Source organism: Phaethon aethereus, assembly GCF_964289735.1.
Source record: "Phaethon aethereus genome assembly, chromosome: 2".
NCBI classification, from domain to species: Eukaryota; Metazoa; Chordata; class Aves; order Phaethontiformes; family Phaethontidae; genus Phaethon; species Phaethon aethereus.
The window spans coordinates 163,926,440-163,940,503 of record NC_138582.1 but is presented as its reverse complement, the minus strand read 5'-3'; positions in this window follow the sequence as shown (position 1 = coordinate 163,940,503).

The window sequence follows — 14,064 nt, the reverse complement described above, 5'->3', positions numbered from 1 at the left end:
GCTAAATTAGAAACTGGAATGTAAATGTTTCCTCCTTTAAGTGCTTTTTTTTTCAGCCGCAGAGATTTTGTTCCAACATAAGCTTCATCATTTTGAGTGTATTGTCACTTAATGTTCCCTTGCAAGATTTGTGTGGGTGACATTGCAGCACAAACCAGCTCCAAACAGATCTTCTAGGTTGAAAACAGTTTGTCTCTGTTCGTGTAGTTGAATTAAACTCTTTCAGTAAAGTCAGCTGTTGTTTTTCTAATTAACCTCTAGACTCTTAAATACCTTCACTCCAAACGTGACAAATTGACTATCTGAAAAGTCGTTAAACAGAAGAATCATGCCAAGAAACAAAATAGAAAGGTCTCATTTTCTAGTTCTGTCTTACCTACTCCTTTGTGTAGTAAGACTCAAACCTCAAAAGGTTTACCAGCTAAAGACCATCTCAAAGGTGTAAGTAGACCTCAGCAAGGAATAACAATATCAAGAATCATTATTATTATTATTATTATCATTATCATTATTATAGTAGCAGTAGAAGTAGTAGTAGTAAAACTTAAGACTTAAGGTAGACGTTGAATCTACATGTGGCAAAGCAAATGATGAACTGCCCGTCAGATTATTTGAAACCTGCCTGTTGTGTGACTCCTCCAGTTTCTAGCGGCTGATTATGGCCCCACTTTTGCAAGTTTCTCTCAATGAGTGAAATGATCTGTCACTGGGGTTTATTAGATTTTTTAGAGTAGATGGCTGATTCTTTTTACCTGGAGAGCTGCCACTTTCTTTAGATGCATCTCAGTTTTATAGTAGTCTAATTTATGTGTTTACTTGAGAAATAAGTAACTTAAATTACAAGGGTGTTGTAATTTCACTGCCCTCAGAAAAGGTGATAGATTTACTGCATAACTTGGAAAAAAACACAAAGAGAAAAGAATTTAGTCCATTGGTAGATGGACTGCCAGCCATGACAAAAACAGTCCAGGTCATTATTAAGTTCTGGCATCTGTGATAGTTTCACAGCTGGTTGCTGGATATTCTGCTTTACATTTCAGCTTGCAGAGTTACATCAGGAATAAACTTGCTCTGTGTGGCCATTCACCTGTATTTATGTCTAGATTTCTTGTTTCTGCAGGCTGCCTTTTATCCGCTTGTATTCATGAATTGGAATTCCTCCTTGTTTGTTTGTACCAGGTTGTTCTTTTCCTGCTGCTTCCTTCATCCTGGCTGAATAATTCCACACTGGCTCACTGCGAAGCTGCCAGCTACTCCCTGCCTGGACGATAATCGCACGGGTAAGGACTGGGTTTACTGGTGACCTGGCCCGGGCTATTTTCTTCCTTGTCTTTAGGGCGCAGTTTAAGGTTAGCGATAAAGAATGAAAGAAAAGGCTTACAGAGGAGAGCACAAAATTTGTAGACACCTTCATAGCCAGCGGTGACTGCCGACAAAGTTTCATTTTGAATACTTGAGCTCTGACCTGCAGCCCATGGAGGGAGAGGTCTTGTGTTTGACGTCGCGAACCTCCTTCACTGCTCGTACCCCACTGACGGGAATAATGCAAATTTTGCCCCAGCCAAACACGCTTTGTGAAAATGTTCTCCGCCTTCTACAGAGCTGTGCAGTGAAGTATGAATGATCTTTCTAAATTCTACTCTTGCGAGTTCCCCTTTACTTAACTGTTGATGCCCTTACAAGCCCCAGGTTTTACAAACATGACGAAGAAGCCACGCAGGCAGTGTGACCCTGCTGAAAAATTAACACAAATCCTAGGCTTGTCAATAGGAATTAATCAGTATTAATTAGCTATGTATGCCACCCTGGGTACGCTGAGAAAAGATGCATCTGGCACTGAGTCTAAGCTGACTGGTACTCCTTGACTAAAGCAAACCATAATTTGCCCCTGTGGTACAGAGAACTAATGGTACCATTCAAGTGTGCATTTCTAACCATGAGATAAAGAAGAGTAACTGTATCATTCAGGCCATTTCCCTTCTTTTCTTTTTCTTTTTTTTTTATTTAAACTGACTAAGGAATCCCCATTTTACCCTTTTTACACAGATTTAGCATTAAAGTTTCTGTTTTCTGTAATCCCCATGGACCTCCTGTCAGCATGAAATACACTTCTATTTCTTTTCTTTTTGATCTTAACACTTGTAAGTAATAAATAATTGATTGCTGAAGGAATTCTGGGAATATATTCAGCCTTAAATTGAGCACTAAACTATTTGCAAATGTGCTTAGGCACTAGCCCAAAAGATACATCAAAAGGATGTCAATTGGATATTGGGAAGTGAAGTGCCATCATATGTTAGAATTAGGAAGCATAAAATATAAGTAGAGAGAGAACAGCTGTCAGATTTGCTACACGTAGTAATAGAATAAGGTGTGTTTTTATAGAAGGCTATAAACTTTTGTTCAAGCTAGACCACAGTTTCACCTCCGTAATGACACTCCAGACCCTGTTCAGGGAATGCCTCGTTTTTGACGGTTGTCTTGAAACTGGAGCTTGATAATGCACTCACCCAGGAGATATCTACAACTTAGTCTGAATGGCGTGTGAAATAAATCTATTGGAAAGAACTGGGGTATATTTACTGCAGTGACTGTCCATCTTTAGTACTGATGACAGATTTATTATGGCAGTCTTTTTTTCACCATGGCAACAAGCCCCAACATAAGCTTGGTCAGTAGAGTTACAGTCTGTGCTATTTGTAGCGTCTGGGCTAACCTGACTACACCTACACTGCTGCACTTGCAAGAGAATCATACCCCAATATCTGGATATCTGTGAATAAATTTAAATGTTGTATGTATACTAAAGCTCAAGTGTGCTCTTCATGGGGCACATCCTCTTGGAATCCATTTCCAATCACGCAAATGACAAGAAGGTTTTTTGGCAGTTGTTGAGACATCATTAGTTAGCAATTTCAGTGTGAAAACTGTCTTGTGAAACAACTATTTTGATAGATCTTAAAGTTAATTATATTAAGATATTTAAATGAAAAAGGGCCATAGTTGAAATGGAACATTTAAAAAAATGTTCATGGTGGCTCACTGGTGGATCAGAGTACAAGACTGTGATCTTTCGGTTTTGAAATCTTGAAACTCCCCTAGGATGGGAAACCTCTTCCTAATGTTTGTTAAAGAAAATAGCCATCTAACGTTATATTAGGTTAGGTGGCACAAAATAGCCTTGTTGTGGTTTGGGACCATCATCCTGTATTTTGATTTCCTGTGTTTGGTGCATCCTGACACTAGTGCAAGAAGTCACTTGGGGATAAATAGCATTTCTGTAATTTTTCAATGTGTTCACTTTGCTTGTGTTCATACCTATTTCAACGCTTGATTTTCTGCAAATGTTCTGACAATAAGCTGCTGATGGGAATGTTCACTGAAGCAGCAAGTTTGTAAGTGAACATTTAAGTATATCTGCAGAAAATGAATTCTAAATATATGTATATAAAATTCAAGTTTTTTTTTATCAACTGTATTATCTCTGCATCACATAAGCAGTGATGGCCTGAATTTTCTGATGATGTATGTTTACAACAAACTTGATGAGGGATAGGGTTACAAAAGCGACCTCTTACAGAAAAGTTTGAAGAAAAGGTTAGAACTGAGCTTTGGTAATGGTAGTCTCTGGAGAAAAAAGTATATGATAACATTCCTTCTCTGCAAATAGGTTTTTCTGAAATACTTTCTCAGATTATGTAGATCATGAAAACTTGCTCACCTCTGCTGCTGCCGTAATCTTTGATAAGCAGTGAAGCACTGAATAGTGTTGTATTGAAACATTACCTGTGAAAATGAGTCACTCCACTAAAACAAATTTGAGTAACTTAAGATTTTCAATGTGCAGATCAAGGCTGCAATTGCCTGAATGCTTTAAAAAGACAGAAATTCGTCCTGCTCCTGCAAGACGTGATCCCTCTCTGGGCTGCACCTTGGCTGTGCTGGTGGCTGTGTGCTGAACCAGCTCAGCCCTGCGACCCAGTGGGAGCTGGTGGAGGTGAGAAGGAGTCTGCCTTTGTTCTCGGGGCTCCGCTCCCTGATGTGGAGATGACAACGTGAAGCCAGAGGTGAGAGAGGGCAGGATTGTCTCATGCTGGCGGCCTGTGTTCAGGTCGTCCAACAGTGATTACAGAGCCAGTTCCAGGGAGACCTCAGACCACTGGTTAATCTCAAAGGTTAATTTCTCCTCTGTGAAATATACGGTCTCAAAACCAAAACCTAAAATTCTGAGGCATGAAATGAAGTGTCCCGAAGAAAATACCCTGTTGCTAGGCCATCCGGAGGTGATCCAGAGTGTTTTTGTGCCTGACCCAACACAGGGCAGTTTCTGCCCTTTAATTTGTGAGGGAATTGCGATAGATCTGTAAGCTAAAATAATTTCTGCATAAATTCTCTGATGGCAGTTGAGTTTCAACAAGAGCCATTTCACCGAAGGTAGCAACTGCAGCAAGAAATGTGTTACAATGCATCCCAAAGGTCTGCACACAAGCACTAGCTTGGACTTACTAAATGGATGGTCAATAACAAAGATGATCTAAGACAACATGGAAAGTTGGGAAGTAGTGGCAGACTTGTGGGAGTTGCACAGCCCATGACCATGGATCTCCAGGAACCTCTCCATGTCCATGTGGCATTTCAGAAGTTACCTGCAATATTAAAAACGACCACAAGGATCCTATGCATCAAGAGCAGGGTTTCTAACACACTGTAGGCATCACCAAAGGTCCCCGGATGGTCTCTCAGACCACTGCAGTTTCCAGCAAATCCTTCTGTTGCTGCTGGTGTCGCACAGGCTGATTTGTGTCTCTGTTAACTGGAAGATTTGCTTCTTAGGAAGAGGTGCAGTTGTAGGAGGACAAGGAAACATGGAAATGTCTGCAAAATGTCCACATCATTTAAGTGGAACCACTGGTTTGAGTGGTATTAAGAGTGCTGAGCACAGAGCACTAGGAAAGAACAGGACTGGTTTGCAAGAAGAGAGGGGAAATAGGGGCTGATATGGTTAGGAGTCTGAGTTTAACACCATGTCCTGGTTTCATCTGGGATAGAGTTAATTTTCTTCATAGAAGCTAGTGTGAGGCTATGCTTTGGATTTGGGATGAAAATAATGTTGATAACGTGCTGACAGTTTCAGTTGTGGCTGAGCAGTCAAGGACAGCTCAGCTTCTCGTGCTCTGGCCGGCCAGCGAGGAGGCTGGGGGTGCCCGGGGAGCTGGGAGGGGGACACAGCTGGGACAGCTGGCCCAAACTGGCCAAGGGATATTCCATACCGTACGACATCATGCTCAGTATATAAAGCTGGGGGAAGAAGAAGAGAGGGGGACATTCACAGTGATGGCGTTTGCCTTCCCAAGTAACCCCAGGGTGTGATGGAACCCTGCTTCCCTGGAGATGGCTGAACCCCCGCTGCCCATGGGCAGTGGGGAATGAATTCATTGGTTTGCTTTGCTTGCGTGCACGGCTTTTGCTGTACCTGTTAAACTGTCTTTGTCTCAAGCCACAAGTTTTCTCACTTTTACCCTTCTGATTCTCTCCCCCGTCACACCTTGGGGGAGTGAGCGAGCGGCTGCGTGGGGCTTGGTTGCCAGCTGGGGTTAAACCACAACACGTCACATCTTCTAATGGAACACAAACAGCCACTAAAATTGGTGATTTTTTTTTTTCTGACTTTAAGAATAACATGAATTATTTAGAGAGTGACAGAGTTATGGGGACCCAGAAAAGCTCTTCTCACCTCATAATCTGGAGTCTTCAGCTGACCATCATGTTTGCCTGCCTTTCTACAATGAACCTGACAGTCACTTCAAAAATAGCTTTAAATAAAATAACCAGAATCTTTCTCTCCATTCCCCTTTCCCTCTTACCATTGGCAAACAAAGCCCCGACAGACAAAAGCCTTCACTAATGTAATCCCCAACCCTCAAAATTAACTTAAAAGGTAGCACGGAGGTAAAAAAAAAATGTATAATCTGGGTGATTTTACCCATTATTATAGCCTGAAGGCTGTACAAGCAAGTGTTCTCCACCTTCTCAAGAAATGAGGTGCCTCTGAGGAATTAAATAAAACTAGATAGATGAGGAGTATCAGGAATAGTGAAAGGGAACACAAAAAAGGTCAGCTTGCCTTCCTTGTAGGCAACTCTGCTAATGTTTTAACACAGACATAAATTAGGGGCCTGGAGAAGGAAGGGGAAATAGTCCTGATAAATTTGATCAATTGTGGAAGTATCTTTTGGAGATAGAATTCTAATTTTATCTGCATCTTCAATATCTTGGGATCCTGTCTTGGAAAAAATATCACATTTCACAATCCAAGGTAATTAGCCAACAACTGTGATTTAAATCATTAATTACAAGCATCTCTGCTTACATATGACTATGCATTGACCTTTGTATGGCTAGATGAACTCCTGTACCACTGCTTTCTTGTATCATTTTGTCACCTTGCATGACCAGTCTCTTTTGTCCTTATGGCATGTTGTCTTGCTGTGCTTCCCTGTGGGATATTTCAGGCCAGATAGTAGCCGTGTGCTCCCCTCTTCACAGGCAGTTCTTTGACTTCTGTCCTTTCCTCGCCACGCGCTCAGTCCTCAGCAGCAGCAGTGACTTGGCACAGAAAATGGTGGCTGGCGGATAATCGTAGCGCTGTCTTCACTGTGGCAGCCAGGTGTTGACCACAGCAAGAGAAAGAAATGTTGCTTTTCTTTTTCTCTGGGTCATGCACTCCCTTTCAGTTAAACAAGAGGTGAACAAGACCCAGCCAGTGCTGAGATGGCTGCTGATGTTCTCCAGCTGTGCACTTACCATCTGCTTCTATTCTTTATTTCCTCCCCTGTTGCAGGATGAAAGTTATGACAATGTGGGATTCTAAATATATAACTGAGCCGCTTGCAGGTTCTGTGATTGCATCGTGGGCTGTGTGAAATCTGCAGGCAACGGTACACGCGCTTGCAGTGTTGCTTTAAGTGAGAATCTGGTTAGTGCCCTAAGACAAAGTTAGAGACATACAAAGGCCCAAAGGCTAACACACTGAAGGAGATGTTGGCAGCGTTAGCCTGAAACCCTCTGTCTGTCAGCAGGTAATGTCCCCACGGGAAAATAATGAGTGCAGTCAGTGGTAGATCTCCGTTACAGTGAATTAGACACTCACCAGCACACAAAGATTCATCAAGGGAAGCATTTCAGGGAGAGGGCACATCCATCCTCACAAGGGCACCCTAGGAGTACTTGATCCCAGCGAGGCAGGTATTTTTTTAGGCTGCGGGCCTCAGACCCGCTGAAGCAGTCCCTTCCACTCCCTCACCTCCCTCACCTCCTCCTACTCCAACCACTCCTTCCCACTCCCTTACTCCTCCTTCTGCTATGCTGGCACAAGCATTTGCGCATGTGGTGAAGTGCAAAGGGAGAGCTAATCTGGCTGAAAAAATCCTGGCTGAGAAAGAAGGGGTGGGGAGGTTAGCCAGCTCAGCCCCCTGCTCCAATTTATTTGGAAGTACAAGGAGGAATGATGGAGGAGCAGGAACTCCTTAAGCAGACAGAGCTGCTGAAAATAATGCTCATCAGGCTATGATAGGATTTCCTTCTTGTGACGACTTCTTCCTGCCACCTGCAAGGAGACAAGACAGCCCTGTTAGAGTTTCCTTGGAAAGGATGGGGAAGAAATTACCTGCTCACAAGTGCTGGACTCCAAACTGGGCATCGAAGGGGAATTTAGAAGAAACCGTCAAGTGATGGTCAAGATCTTCTACGCTCTTGTTTGTTTGGCGTATAGTTCAGTTTAAAATAACAGTTTTTAGCTAGTGAAGCTCTGCATGGTTCGAACCTCACTACCTCCAAACAGAGGAACTGCCACTTAGTTCAGAGCACTGATAAGAGAAACCACTGGACCATTACAGAATCATCTACCGAAAGGGAAATGTCTCCTTGGTTTATATCGAGTACCTCATTTGTACTCAGAAACTTAATGATTTATGTAATTTGTAAAACATCTTTCTATGCTTTTTTATTATGATGTTAAATATTATCATTATGTTCATGTGCATATATATACCCTCCCCTCTTATTTTTCACATCTACTTACCTCTTGGCCTGAAGAGAGAACTGGAGGCTGTAGAGAACATTTTCAGTGAATCACTTTGAAAGTTACTCAGGGGATCTGAGGTTGCACAAGTGCTTTAGAAAACACAACCGAGGACTCAAATATACTTAGTAGCTTCAGGCACTGGATGAAAGTGAAATAATGCTTCAAAATTAAGTCCTGGCCATCACACAGTGATTCCAAGCAGCTGACCCAAGTTCTGTGGGTCTTCATGTAGTGAAGACAGAAAGCTCGGAGGGCATGTCAGCGTGCCTGAGGCAATACTGCTCCTTCCGCATGTAATGAACCTATGGGATAATGAAGCCTGTGGGCTGAGGAAAAAGCTCTTGGGCTAGCTGCTGAGAACTGATGGATGAAGATGTGTCTGAGATCAGGGGCTTGACTTGGAACTGCCTAGGTGGTCTTTCTCCACTACAGATCACGAATACTGAGCTCTAGGAAGGTAGGTAATTATAGGTGGACTTTTAAATGGAAAAATACAAGCAGTCCCTGAGTGAGAACCAGATTCCTACCTTCTGGAAATGTTCATCAGTAAGGAGTAAGATTCACGCTTACTTTCTCACTGCCCCATTGGAAGTTGTCTCTGCAGCTCAGTGTGCCAGCTGCAGTAGGAGATGCATGGGAGCGGGACTGGGCACTTTATATTCTGATGGCTGGAAGATCTTGCTAGAGAAGTGGGAACTGTGGGAAAGAGGAGTCTGAGTCTTTAAGATCTTTTAGCAGTGTGGTGCAGACACTGATTTATGATACAAAAGCCTACCACCATCTTCTCCACCTGTGTTCTGCAATGAACTCCTGTGTAAGATGCACTTGGATACACAAAGATAAACTTTTTTTTCCCCCAGGAGTTTTGCAGAAAGCACAAAAGCTTCACAGCCATTTTGAGGCAGCCTTTAGAGGCTCTGCATGCTGCTGCTTTTCCAGACCTCAGGTACATTTGTATGCCAAAGTGGTGACAACAGTTGAGCTAGAGATGCACACACACATATATATAAAAAAATCATAGAATCATACAGTAGTTTGGATTGGAAGGGACCTTCAAAGGTCATCTAGTCCAACCCCCCTGCAATGGGCAAGGACATCTGCAACTCGCAGGTTGCTCAGAGAATGTTTCCAGGGCTGGGGCATCTACCACCTCTCTGGGCAACCTGTGCCAGGGTTTCAGCACCCTCATGGTGAAAAATTTCTTCCGTATTTGTAGTTGAAATCTACTCTCTCTTAGTTTAAAACCATTACCCCTTGTTCTATCATAACAGGCTCTGCTAAATAGTCTATGTATCTATATATTTCTATGTAGGTATATGTTTAGTTCCTCTGGTAGGTATTTGGTTCTGCTGTAGTAAATGGTCAGAATCACTATCTGAGAGTCAGTTCCCCCAAACTGGCTGATTTGCTGGTGGTGAAGGTGGGGAGGATCTGGCCTTCTGGCTATTAAATCAGGCAGGCTTTTTTTTTTTTTTTAAACTGGATTGTGTTAGAGCAGCACAACATAAAACAAGCCCCTTGTGTTACACTTTCTTCTCATTCCACCAGGAATGGCTGGGGGCAGGGGTGTGGTCCACAAAGATGAGCCATGACTTTGTCATTAGAAAGTAAGTAAGGATTTACAAAGTGATGATGCAGTGGCTGTGTTCCTGCAGTGTGCTGGGCAGATTGTGTCTGCTGGATAATCTTTAACCTATTGCCTCACTCTATGTAACTCTGAGCTCCCGAATTACATTAGAATCTCATATTTCATCTATAAAGCTGTGAAGGAAATACTTTTTTTCAAACAGTAAGAAACATTTTTCTTTCCTATTTTTTTCATGCCAATTCCATACCTTTACTGAAGAAACTAGCATGCCTGGCTAAGTGGAAAAGTAGTAGTGGGTCTGCAATAAATAGATAAGATGAAAAACTTGCTCTACCGTAAAGGGTGCAGCTGCTTGATTGCATCTGCTTATTTTGTCAGTGTGTGATATCCACTTTCTTGTTGTCAGTCTTTGAGATTATTAGTACTGAATCTTCACCTCATTGCTTGCATCTACTGATAGTCTTTCTTACTTTCAACCTCATGATGTGATAGTCTCAGCTACTGTAATGATAGCTGACTTTATGCAAAAAAAAATCCCCACAAACAACAAAACCAAACCATCTGAGGAAAGGCACACACCCACACGAGTACCACAGAAGTAATTCTTCCTTAGCTCCTCTAAAGAGTTGCTACAAACCTTAATGTTTCATGGAGTGGGATTATAGGCAAGAGGGAATTTGGTATGCAAGGACTCACAGAATAGTGGAGTGGCCATGCATGTGGGGATCTGCTTGTAGTGTGGGTAAATACATTTGATTTAGCTGCGATCTACTTTGCTTGGGCAACAAGCAGGGTGAAGAGATCAGTGGAAGAGCCACCCACTTGGTTAATCACCCACAGCCCACTCTATGCTGCTGCATCATCACTGCTACCCATAGCTGAGATACATAGATTAGAACAGTTTGCATATGTTTACAGGTGCTGCAATTGTGTGGGGTTTTTTTTTCCAAGTTGCAGAACAGACCTGTTGCTTTGTGGTGTACATGAAGGTGTTGTGTGAAACCAGGTGTCCACAGACTTGAACGTCTTTGTTTTCACGAACACTGATGCTTAAGATACAGGAGACTTGAAACATGGGGGTCTGCCTTTATACGGTAGTCGTATCAAAACATTTTGTAATTCATTAGCAAAATTCTATACTTCATGGAAAAGTCCTGGTTAGGCTTTCAGTTGATAAATATTTCACCCCCTCCATAAAGTGGAGCTGGATACAGGGAGGCATTAGTGGAGACACAGGAGCTGAGGGGGAAGAAGTGGCAAAGAGTATTTGAGAAAATTATCTTTTTCCTTATAGCAGAAGATGAAAATACTAGTTTGGGTTTCCTCTGATATCTCATGTACAGAAATGTTTTGATGGTGACTGAGCTTGTATAACTTAGAAACACCGATGCTGGCATAAATCTTTATGGTGCTTGAGGTAGAGAAGCAAAAAAAGTGTAAATCAATGGACAGTTGTCAACAGGACAACTACCATAGGTCTGAGCACTCTGCAGTAGGTGACAGCTGTTGGATGTTGGACCTGTGAACTTAGAGTCAAAACAACACCCCATACTCAGCATTTTTACTGCTGAATGGATGAATGCTTGCAGTGAGTTAAGTCCAACTAGAGATTTTGGGGTTTCTTCATCAGTTTTAATATGCAAATGCCCAATAAAAATATCTTTGTTTGATTTAGAAGTAAGGTCCAGCTGTAGTTTTTGAGAATCTTTTTGTGGGGAGGCCTTGGAGAAGGAAACAGCCTATTCCTCTGTCGGCAGAAAGAATATGCCAGGTTTTTTGTGTTACTGAAGAGAATTAGCCCCTGGCCTCTGTGGAAGGCTGGGTTTCCACCTCAAAGTACTGTGTGCCAGTACCAGCCTCATAGCCCTTCTGGTGTGTGACTTGTTGCAACCTGAAAAATTCACAAGATTTTCCTCAAAAGTCTTTTCTAAAAACAGTTCTGCTGCTTGAGAAAGTTAAACATAGAGTTGGAAAGATACTTGGTATAAATAGCACGGGTTTAGGAGACGGGGAATGGTGTGTTGCTTTTAATGGTGCTTCAGACCAGCCCTACTCCTGCGGCAAGCCTTGGTGAGATCCTTTTTGTGCCTCTGGGGTTGATCCTGTCACGTGCAGTTTGGATCTCTGTGATTTTGGACAGCTGTATTCAGCTACAGTAAATGTTTTCTTAAAGCCTGATTAAATCAAAATGATGTTTGTGTTGTGTGTGACAGTGCTTGTGGTGACTTGGAGAACCAAAGACTTCATCTCCACAAAGAGGCTTCTTGATATCTCTGGTTTGGCTGATTAACAAATGCATTTAGTAACTAGAAAAATATGTTGCTGCTTGGTTGACATGTTGACTCATTTGATGTATTTTAAAAGCAAACAAACAACAAACTGAGTTGCTTGTCCAAACGAGTCTAGCTGACATATCTGCAGAAGTAGGCTGGGCTGGAGGATGTCAAGATCATCTCTCATCAGATTACTGTGATCTCTTGTTTGCTTGATGGTCCATATGAAGAAATCAGTTCTGTATTACCATCAACTCTTCTGGGCCTCAGATGAGGTTTCATATGGCATCGTTGTGACAAACAGATCTACACTTTATGAACAGCGTGTTATGGGAAACTTACCAAACCATGAAACTTGAGCATGTTTGATATTGATAAAAACTACATTGCACAAAAGTTATTTGAATGGTATTTTAATGACTCAGACAGTAATAGAAGAAAATATTCCATTCAGTGCACAGGAGACAAGATGTGCAGTTTCCAAGCTAGAGTACAGAGGCTTAGTTCAATCTGCAGGCAATTTTATTTAAGGGTGGAAACCATTGGATAGGAGGTTCTGGACATACATATGTGTGCAGTTGCTTTTGAATGACGCACTTCTCAGAGTGGGGGTGGTTCTTATATATGTGGAGCTGGGTTATTGCTTGCATCCTGGAGTACCGCTGGAGGAACTTCAATCAGTTTCTTTTTTGGCGTGTCTAAGCAGCCTGAATTGCCGTTTTTGGAACTGGCTGTAATGCATCTGTCTCCAAGCAGATAGGTTTGTATGGCTGTACCTGCTCCAGCAAGGACAAATTAATCACCATGTTGCTGTTCTGTACTGTTCTCTACTGTTCTGATGGCTTTCTGTAGCCATTTTGGGCAACATAAGCAAATAGTCCTTTACAGACTGGCAGCTGGGAAGTTGCCTTTGCCATGTTAATTTGTTGTTGTCTAATGATATAGCTGTGCTGATGCTGCAGTCTCTCTGTGAGGGCAATACTGGCCTTTCTCTGTAAGCGCCTTGGGTATTTTCTTTACTCAACTACTGGAAATGTTTACATCTTTCAGGCTTCTACCCTTGACTCAAGCTTGGTTGAAGTTGCCCGGTGAGTTCAAGTTGGAGGGAAGGAAGAATCTGTCAGATAGTATGAGCTTTTTTCCTAAGAATAGCAAACTGAAAACCCAAAGATGGAATTTGAAAGTGAATACTACAATTAATATAAAATCTTGAAAAATACATCTGGCTTTATGCTATTGCCATGTTCAATATGGGCCGCCTTTTTTCCTTTTCATAAATTTACAATTCATAAGTGTGCATCGCTGGTGTGGTTTAGGGAGATGGAGTAGTTCATCCTCAGGTACTTGCTAGACATTCTGTTCTTTTCCAGATTTCTTCAGAAGTGTATGGGTAAAATCCCCTGATGTAAAGCTTCTGGTGTATTATTTTTAAAATTAGAGGTGTACTGTTTGGCAAATTCCACAGTGCAGCATCGCAAGCTACACAGAACTGACTATATGGAACAAAATTTTGTGTTCTGTTTTAATGCAGTTACGTAATGCTGTTATGTCATTGTATATATACATCTACACATATACATGCAGAGTTTTACTGTATAGTTAATAACAACCAGATTTCAAGGTAGACAGGCATGTTAACATAGGTGAACGTGAGCATGAGAGTTTACTGCAAGTCTGCTGGCTTTGAGTTTGAGGAACTGCTGCTTTCATTAATTATGAACATTCTACAACATAACATTTCTCTTAGAGTACGAGAACATCAAAACAAAAGTGTACTATTTGCATAGGTGTCAGAGTTACTGCAGCTGATATTCTCAGCTAAAATTGTGTCCCAAGTCACGCTGGACCGGCTTCAAATTTCAGACTGTTATTTGCAAAATGCAAAAGGGTAATTTCTCAGCTGGGGAAGCTGAAGTTGTTAGAATTCAATTTTAAAGGCAAAGAATTGGAGTGGTTTAAAACAAGCTTTACATAGCCTCTACCTCAAAGATACTTTCTAAGGCACTCAGCTGCCATGGTGATGAATGCGGTATAAATAGAAAACAGATTAGATAGAATCCAAAATGTTTCTGAGTAGGTCTAAATTAACAGTGGCCATTCAAGGAAGAGAGGTAGGGAAG